General features: G+C 41.7%; 1 non-coding gene across 1 annotated transcript; it reads right to left on the bottom strand.

Moving 5' to 3' along the window:
• Positions 1-5,050: 5,050 nt before the first annotated feature.
• LOC114812321 lies at positions 5,051-5,188 on the bottom strand. The gene has a single exon (XR_003759977.1). It is a non-coding gene; the product is annotated as a small nucleolar RNA SNORA7 (small nucleolar RNA).
• Positions 5,189-8,150: the final 2,962 nt, after the last annotated feature.

Raw genomic sequence — 8,150 nt, 5'->3', positions numbered from 1 at the left:
CAAAACTCACCTGTGCAGGGCAGCAGCGGCACGGGAGACAAGGGCAGAGACTCAAGTTTACTGCATGGAAGAATGCAATAAGTAAGCCATTTCTGTATTTTTACCAAGAAAACTCTATGGATGCACTACCAGAATGATTGCAGATGGAGGTGGAGTGTTCTGGGAGAAATATGTCTATGGAATCACTATGGATCAGAAACGACTAGTCGGCATAAGACAAGACAAGAAGCTTGCAATTGGGAAAAACTTCGAAGTGCAAGCTTTTTGAAAAAGTCAGTGTATTACTTTAACTACTCTGGAAATATGGACCGGGCTTGAAATCATTAAGGACTATGATTTTAGATCTTATACAACACATCCCCTCTGTGCACTACTCTCGAAAAGAGGTTTCCAACTTGAACAAGCGGAATTCACTCCTAGCCTGTAAGCTCTTTCCAGATTGCAAGTTCCTGGTGAACAGAGAGCATATCTATCGACTGTAATGAAGTGTAATGAAGTGTACTCTCCCAAGTGCTCAATAAATATGATTGATTCACTGACTGATTGACTTGCCCCATCTGTATAAAGGATAGACCATCTTTGGCATTTTAAAGCTTTTCAATAAAAAATAATAAGCTTCATGAGGACAGGGATGTCTACCAACTCTATTGTATTTTGCTTTTACAAGCTCCTAGTACAGTGCTCAAAAATGCCACCAATTGATTAAGTGGATAAAGTGAATCCAATCATTGCCGCATTTTATTTAAAAAAGTCATTAGATATGAGGAATTAAAACTCTGTGCTTACTGTAAAGTCCTGGACCTGAATGAAAAGGGTACAGTACTCACTGTCTTCCTGATAGTAATAGCCCAGCAACTAAAATAAGAGTGGCTCTGGTTACTATGGCAAATAATAACCCCCATTGTTAAATATTAAGCAAGATGCTGTATACTGTTCCAGAAATTATCTTTCTAAAGACCAATATGATGTTTTTAGCTTATATTAAGCAATTCTCCTAACCACAGGATTTGTGGCTGGCTATTGCGGCAGCCTCATTGGCTGGAAACAACATGAAAGGAGTTATTTGTCATGAAAGAATTGATGGTTTTAATTATTTCTCTGATCAAACAAAATGTTCATTTTTACAACTCCCAAATCCCCGGAGAATAAACCTTCGAGGCCTCTAAACTTGCTTGTTTAAATAAATGAGATTGGAGTGACCTCATTGGAAAAAGCAGGTAAATTCTTTAAGGTAAGTAACTCATCTCTCTGGTATCCCCCAGTTTATTTATATTCCCTTCGTGTATTTCACAAGCTAATATGTTCATCACGCATTCTTTCATTTTACCTCATCAACAGGCAAGCAGCACAGTTGTTGGGGAAAAAAATCCTCAATGTAGACAAAGGGATCATCCACCTCCTATCAACCACAAGCTGTCTCATTTTGGTTTAAATGAATCAAAAGGGGCTTGGTAACTAATATTTGGTCACCCAGCTCAGAACAATTCATTTCAATTCTACTAAGGTGGCCCCGTAGAGCTATAACAGCAGGTCTGCCTTGTGGTTACCTTGATTATGTCTTCTGTGTGGTTGAGAAGACCTGTCAGTAGTCAATTCATGCCAAGGATTCTGGCAGTCTTGTCCCCCACCATCTCCCTGTCACCAGTCTAACTGAACTCAGGATTTCAGAGACATAGAGGTGTATGGTTGTGTCTGCTTTTTATTATATCATGCTCTCCCGAGCACTTAATACAGGGCTCTGCACACAGTGAGTGTTCAATAAATATGACTAGTTGAATGAATGAAAAACCCTGAGGCGCCCTTAGTTAAGCTGGGTATAGAAGGGCAGGTGACAGGATTCCTGAGGTGAGTTTAGAGGGAGGACTGGTTATGTGGGCCATTGCTAGTATTTACTGCATCTACACAGTCCAAAAGCCGTGAGTGTTAGTTAAGCTTCAGGCTCGTAAGTAATCATGGAAGAAATGGAACTAATTTAAGTTCGGTTAACAAAAAAAGTCCAAAAAGATCAATTGATGATATTTATTGAGTGCCACATGAGCGCAGAGGACTATACTAGACATTTGGGAGAGCTCACCAGAAGGAAAAGACATGGTCCTTGCTTCCACATCTAATGGAGTTGTTGAATTTTGTAAAAGAGAGTGAAGTCTCAGTTTGAATTATTACTGTAGCATTTACGCCTGCTTATACCAGAGTCACATTTTTGTGAAAAATTCAGCTGCCACTGAAGCTTAAAAAAATAGCATGAGAGCAGTTTCAAAAATGCAGTCTAATGTTCTATACCTAGGGCCAAGACTCTCTGGAAAACTGAAAGATTAAGGGCATCGAGACCCTTTTATAGAGAACGCTGAAAAATATGCAAGCCAGAAAAAAGCCCACAAGGGATTGTCTGAAAAAACTTAAGCCTCCAACCTAATCGTAAACAATTTTATATATTTTTATCCCTAAACCGGAGTCCAGGAGTCTAATCTATGCTTCCCTGCTAGGGAGCAAGGCTGACGGGATAATCGGTCATCTGTTTTTAACATCAGATACAAGAAAAATGCTGGAAGAGAAATAGTGAGCAGATGGTCATGTTTACAGCTTCATTCAATTTAGTATGTGGGGGAAATGCTTGCAGAATTTCTAGGAATCGGTAGAGCCCCCCCAAAGATAAAAGTAAATTATGAGTAATAACAGCATCAATACCCACTATCACACCTGCAGTGATTGGAATAGAAATAAAAAGGTACAGCTTATCACCCTCTTCAAAGTATGACACATCTTTATTAGGGATGAGAGCATTGGTCTGAAAAGAAAAGAGAATGCTATTTCATTGATACATACCCTATTGTTCTGTGTGTCAGAACTTTCTCTATTCGTAAAATGAAGTTTTCCATGTTGGACCATTCATTAAGCTAAATTTCATGAAGTGAAAGGGGATAAAGTATGAGATACTTTTAAAAATCAATCACTGATCAGTCATATTCATTGAGTGCTTACTGAGTGCAGAGCACTGTACTAAGCGCTCAGGAGAGTAAAATGAAAGAGTCCAGGCACATTGATGAAACAGTCAGTGGTGTTTTGATCTATGGTATCTATTGACTGTCTTTGCATAAAAATTTCACACAATTCAACTGCTTCTTAATGGTCCAGAGATCTCTCCCACAGAGTCAGCTAGCACTGGATATTAGGTACTTCCCTTACAAATTCAGGATAGAAAGACTATAAACATTAGATTGCAGTGAGCCCCATGTGAGACAAGAACTCTGTGTGACCTGATTACCTTGTACCTTACCCAGCACTTAGCATCGTGTTTGGCACATAGTAAGCGCTTAACAAATACCACAAACATTAATATTATTATCGAACGGCAGGGGTTTTTTTCTGAAAGATTACATCCCGAGGCACCTTTCTCATTGACTCCAGAATCCATCTGATTGACAGCTCCTACCCAGAAGCTAGGAACACTATGTTCCCTGTTCATTTAGAGATAGGTACATATCTATAAATTATAATTTTTTATAGAATTTATAAAGCACTTCCTATGTGCTCAGCACTGTTCTTAGCACTGGGGTAGATATAAGCTAATCAGGTTGGACACTTTCCATGTCCCACGTAGGGCTCACAGTCTTAATCCTCATTTGCAGATGAGGTAATTGAGGTCAGAGAAGTTAAGCGACTTGCCCAAGGTCATACAGCAGAAAAGTCACAGGGCTAAGATTAGAACCCAGCTCTTCTGACTCCCATTCCTATGCTCTATCCACTAGACTATGCTGCTTCTCTTATTCATAATATGTCTGTCTTCTCCTCTAGCCTGTAAACTCTCTGTAGACAGGGAATGTGTCTACCAAGTCAGTTATACTCTACTCTCCCAAGCACTTAGAAAAACGCTCTGCACACAGAAAGCCCTCAATAAGCATGACTGATAGATTGATTGAGTGATCGATTCACTTCTCTGGATGCTGAGAACTGCATCATTTAACAGATTAGCCACTTATTCTTTATTTTTATAAGATGTAGCCATCAAAGTCCACACATAGTCACTCAGCATATGGTTCTGGATGTTAAATGACAGAAGAGTTCATTTGCAAGCTGACCTTAATGACGTATATCTTTGTGAACCTTGTAAGTTCCCCTTAATAAAACTAGAGGCAATTAAAATGTATTCAGGAAAGGCTGAAGCCCAGACCTAATCATATGTGTTTGCATATTTTTGAATCAAATATGCTTGTACTATTCTGCTTCTGACATTTTGAAAGTGATTTTTATTGTCAAGTTCTCATTGCCTCTGGAGTGACATCATGGCAGCATGACCTAGTGGATAGAGCACGGGCCTGGGAGTCAGAAGGTCCCGCGTTCTTATCCCAGCTCTGCAACTTGTCTGCTGTGTGACCTTAGGCAAGTCACTTCACTTCTCTGTGCCTCAGTTACCTCATCTGTAAAATGGGGATTAAGACTGTGAGCCCCAGGCGAGCCAGGGACTGTGTCCATCCTGATTTACTTGTATTCACCCCAGTGCCTAGTGCAGTGTCTTGCACATAGTAAGCACTCAACAAATACCATATTTGTTATTATGGCTGCTAAGGGCAGCCCAGAGCACTTTGGGACTGGGTCCTCAGCAATCAGGGAGGGAGAGAGAGGAAAGAGCTGAAGTTTAAGGACAAGAGGCCATCTAGTTTGCCATTTTTAGTTATTGAAATATGGAGATTAACAACTTCGAGGTATTAAATTCATGCCTCAATGAAGGAAGACTCAAATGTGGAGCCTTTTGCAATCAATAGTAATAATAACTGCGGTATTCGTTCAGCATTTACCATATGCCAAACTCTTTACTATGGACTGGCAAGTTGTTGTTATGCTGTTGAGTCGGGTCCAACCCATAGCGACGCCAAGGACACATCTCTCCCAGAACACCTCATCTCCATCTGCAATCGTTCCGGTAATGTGTCCATAGAGTTTTTTTGGTAAAATTATGGAAGCAGTTTACCATTGCCTCCTTCCACGCAGTAAACCTAAGTCTCCGCCCTGAACTCTCTCCCATGTCGCTGCTGCCCAGCGCAGGTGAGTTTTGACTTGTAGCAGATGGCCTTCCACTCGCTAGCCACTGCCCTAGCTAGGAATGGAATGGATATACCTCTGCTTGACTCTCCCTCCCTTAGTCGAGACTGGTAGAGTATTGGAAACTCTCCAGGGGTGACCCTGAGAGGTTAAGCACTGGCATAGATATGAGATAATCAGGTCAACCCCAGTCTCGGCCCTCCATGAGGCTCACAGTCTAAGTAGTGTGAGGTATTTAATCCTAATCTTGCAGGTGAGGAAAAAGAGGCCTGAAGAAGCGACTTGCCCAAAGTCACACAGTAGGCAAGTGGCAGAACTGGGATTAAAATGCAGGTCTTCTGACTCCCAGACCTGTGCTCAATCTGTCTATCAGTTATTGAGCGCTTACTGTGTGCCGAACACTGAACTATGCACTTAGAGAGTACACTGTAGAAGAGAGGCACATTCTCTGCCCTCAAGGAATTTACCTCCTAAACCAAATCTACAAATTGCCCGAATTCACTGGAATACAATGTTCCTATAAAATTGGCCAAGAAGTCCCAGAGAACGCAGATTTGAAACAACCAGCCTTCAAGTTTCAAACGGAAAAAAGAAAGACCTAATTTTGTGATACAAATGCTATGTGACTGTAGCCAAAGGGCTGTTTTCAGGTGATTTGGGGTTTTGATTACGAGTACTCAAGTGTTGAACTATCAGGACAGCAGATGTTCACTTGTTTACCACCGTTTTCTGAAGAAAAAAAAAATCAGAGCCAACATTCCATTTTCCTGTGAAATCTATCAAGGATAATGGTTTCAGTCTGGCTAGCAAAATATCGTATTGCTGCCAAACCCAAATAGGATTATTAAGGGAGGTCTCCTTTGGGTTAGCCATTCAAACAGAGTGTTTTGTCTGGATCCATTAACCTGTTCTTTTCTTCTTAAAACACCCTACTATAGACCATGTAAGCCTACTAGATAGAGGTAGTAAAACATTTCACAGTCAGTCATCAAATTAGTGGATTTTCTGATTTAAATCCATTGCTGCTGTCCACAGATTAAAACAATTCCCTTCACGGTGGGTAGAATTCTTCTCGGATGTTCGCTTCCCAAAATTTATTACACAGTGCAAAATGAAGTGATGTAAATGAGTAAATTTTCCCTTTTGGCTAATTGGGTTTTTCTTCCTTTCACAGTTCCTTTCCAAGCACTAATTTGTTTCTTTTTGTATTTTGGCGAGATGGAGATTAAGTTTGACTTTGACCAGTTTTAAACTGGGAATAATCCAACCGTAATAAAACCAAGCTGCACAAATTAGGGGCCCACCTGAAAGTTAACCAGCAGAGAGCCAGAATCAGTGAGCCAAATATATGCCAGCCCTATTTTTACCTTCATGCCAATGGGCGACGCTAACATTTCGGTGGCCTTGTCAATTTGGCATATCAGTGGTTTAAGGGAGTGTGGAGATTAGAAAGTGAAACCACAGGCTACTCCAGTGTCCTGCTTCTTAAATTCCTTGAATTGTTTCCACCGGATTGAGTCTGGGAAGCACTGGTTCCTGAGTTCAACTGAGTCATTGGCTTAATGTCGAAAGAGGTTTGAAGGAGCCGAACTACCCCCATTCTCCTATAATGTAGGAATTTTGTGTTCCCTCTTCACCCTCCAGCTATCACCCCATTTCCTTGCTCCCATTCTGGTCCAAACTCATGGAACAGGCGGAATACACCTGCTGCCTCCACTTCCTCTTCTCCATCTCCCTTCTTTACCTTCTACATTTTGATCTGCACCCTCTAATCCCGGCTCTGCCACACGTCTGCTGTGCGACCTTGGGCAAGGAATTTAAATTCTCTGTGCCTCAGTTACCTCATCTGTAAAATGGAGATTATGAATGTGAGTCCCGTTGTGGGACAGGGACAGTGTCCAACCTGATTAACTTGTTTCCACCCCAGAGTTTAGAACAGTGCTTGGCACATCGTAAGTGCTTAACAGGTTCCATAATAATTATTCTTATTATTGCACTCTCCAAGGTTACTAATGACCACCTCCTCACCACACTTAATGACCTCTACTCCATCCTTATCCTCCTCAACCATCTTTGACACTGAGGACCATTTACTGACATTGTTCTCTTCTGCTTTTCCTGGCCATTCTTTCTCAATCTCTTTGGCTGACTCCTCTTCCACCACTCATACCCAAATGTGGGCATCCCTAAAATTCTATTCTGGCCCCCCTGCCCTTCTCATTTTATATTCACTCTGACAGGAAGCTCATCTGCTTCCATGGCTTCATCTGACATCTCCAAGAGAATGACTTCTAAAACAATCTTGCCAGCACCAAACTCCACCCAGCATCTGTAATCCCACATTTCCTCTTGCCTGCCAGCTATCTCCTCAAGGATGTCTCATCGGCACTTCAAGCTTAACATATTAAAAACTGAACTCCTCATCTTTCCTTCTAAATCTTCTCCTCCAACTAGCTTTCCCATCACATTTGACAACACTCCTCCCTGTATTCAAAGCCTGTAATCTTGGCATTATCCTTGATTCCTCACTCTCTTTCAATTTACACATGAAAAGCTGATGTTAAATCTTGCCGGTTTTTCTTCACTGATATTTCCCACATCTGCCCTTTTTTCTCCATCCAAATGGTACAACAATGTCCAGGTGTTTGCCATACCTTGGCTTGGCTACTGTATTAGCCTCCTCTTTATGGTATTTGTTAAGTACTTATTGTGTGTCAGGGTAATAATAATAATGTTGGTATTTGTTAAGCACTTACTATGTGCAGAGCACTGTTCTAAGAGCTGGGGTAGATATAGGGGAATCAGGTTGTCCCACATGAGGCTCACACTTAATCCCCATTTTACAGATGAGGTAACTGAGGCACAGAGAAGTTAAGTGACTTGCACACAGTCACACAGCTGACAAATATCACCTTGTCACTTGTCACAGCTGACCTCCTCACCGTCCCCCGTTCTCGCCTATCCCGCCGTCGACCCCTGGGCCATGTCCTCCCGCGGTCCTGGAACGCCCTCCCTCCTCACCTCCGCCAAACTAATTCTCTTTCCCTCTTCAAAACCCTACTTAAAGCTCACCTCCTCCAAGAGGCCTTCCCACACCGAGCTCCCCTTTTCCC

This window comes from Ornithorhynchus anatinus, chromosome 5 (assembly GCF_004115215.2).
Source record: "Ornithorhynchus anatinus isolate Pmale09 chromosome 5, mOrnAna1.pri.v4, whole genome shotgun sequence".
NCBI lineage: Eukaryota > Metazoa > Chordata > Mammalia > Monotremata > Ornithorhynchidae > Ornithorhynchus > Ornithorhynchus anatinus.
This window is presented reverse-complemented; position numbering and strand designations above follow the sequence as displayed.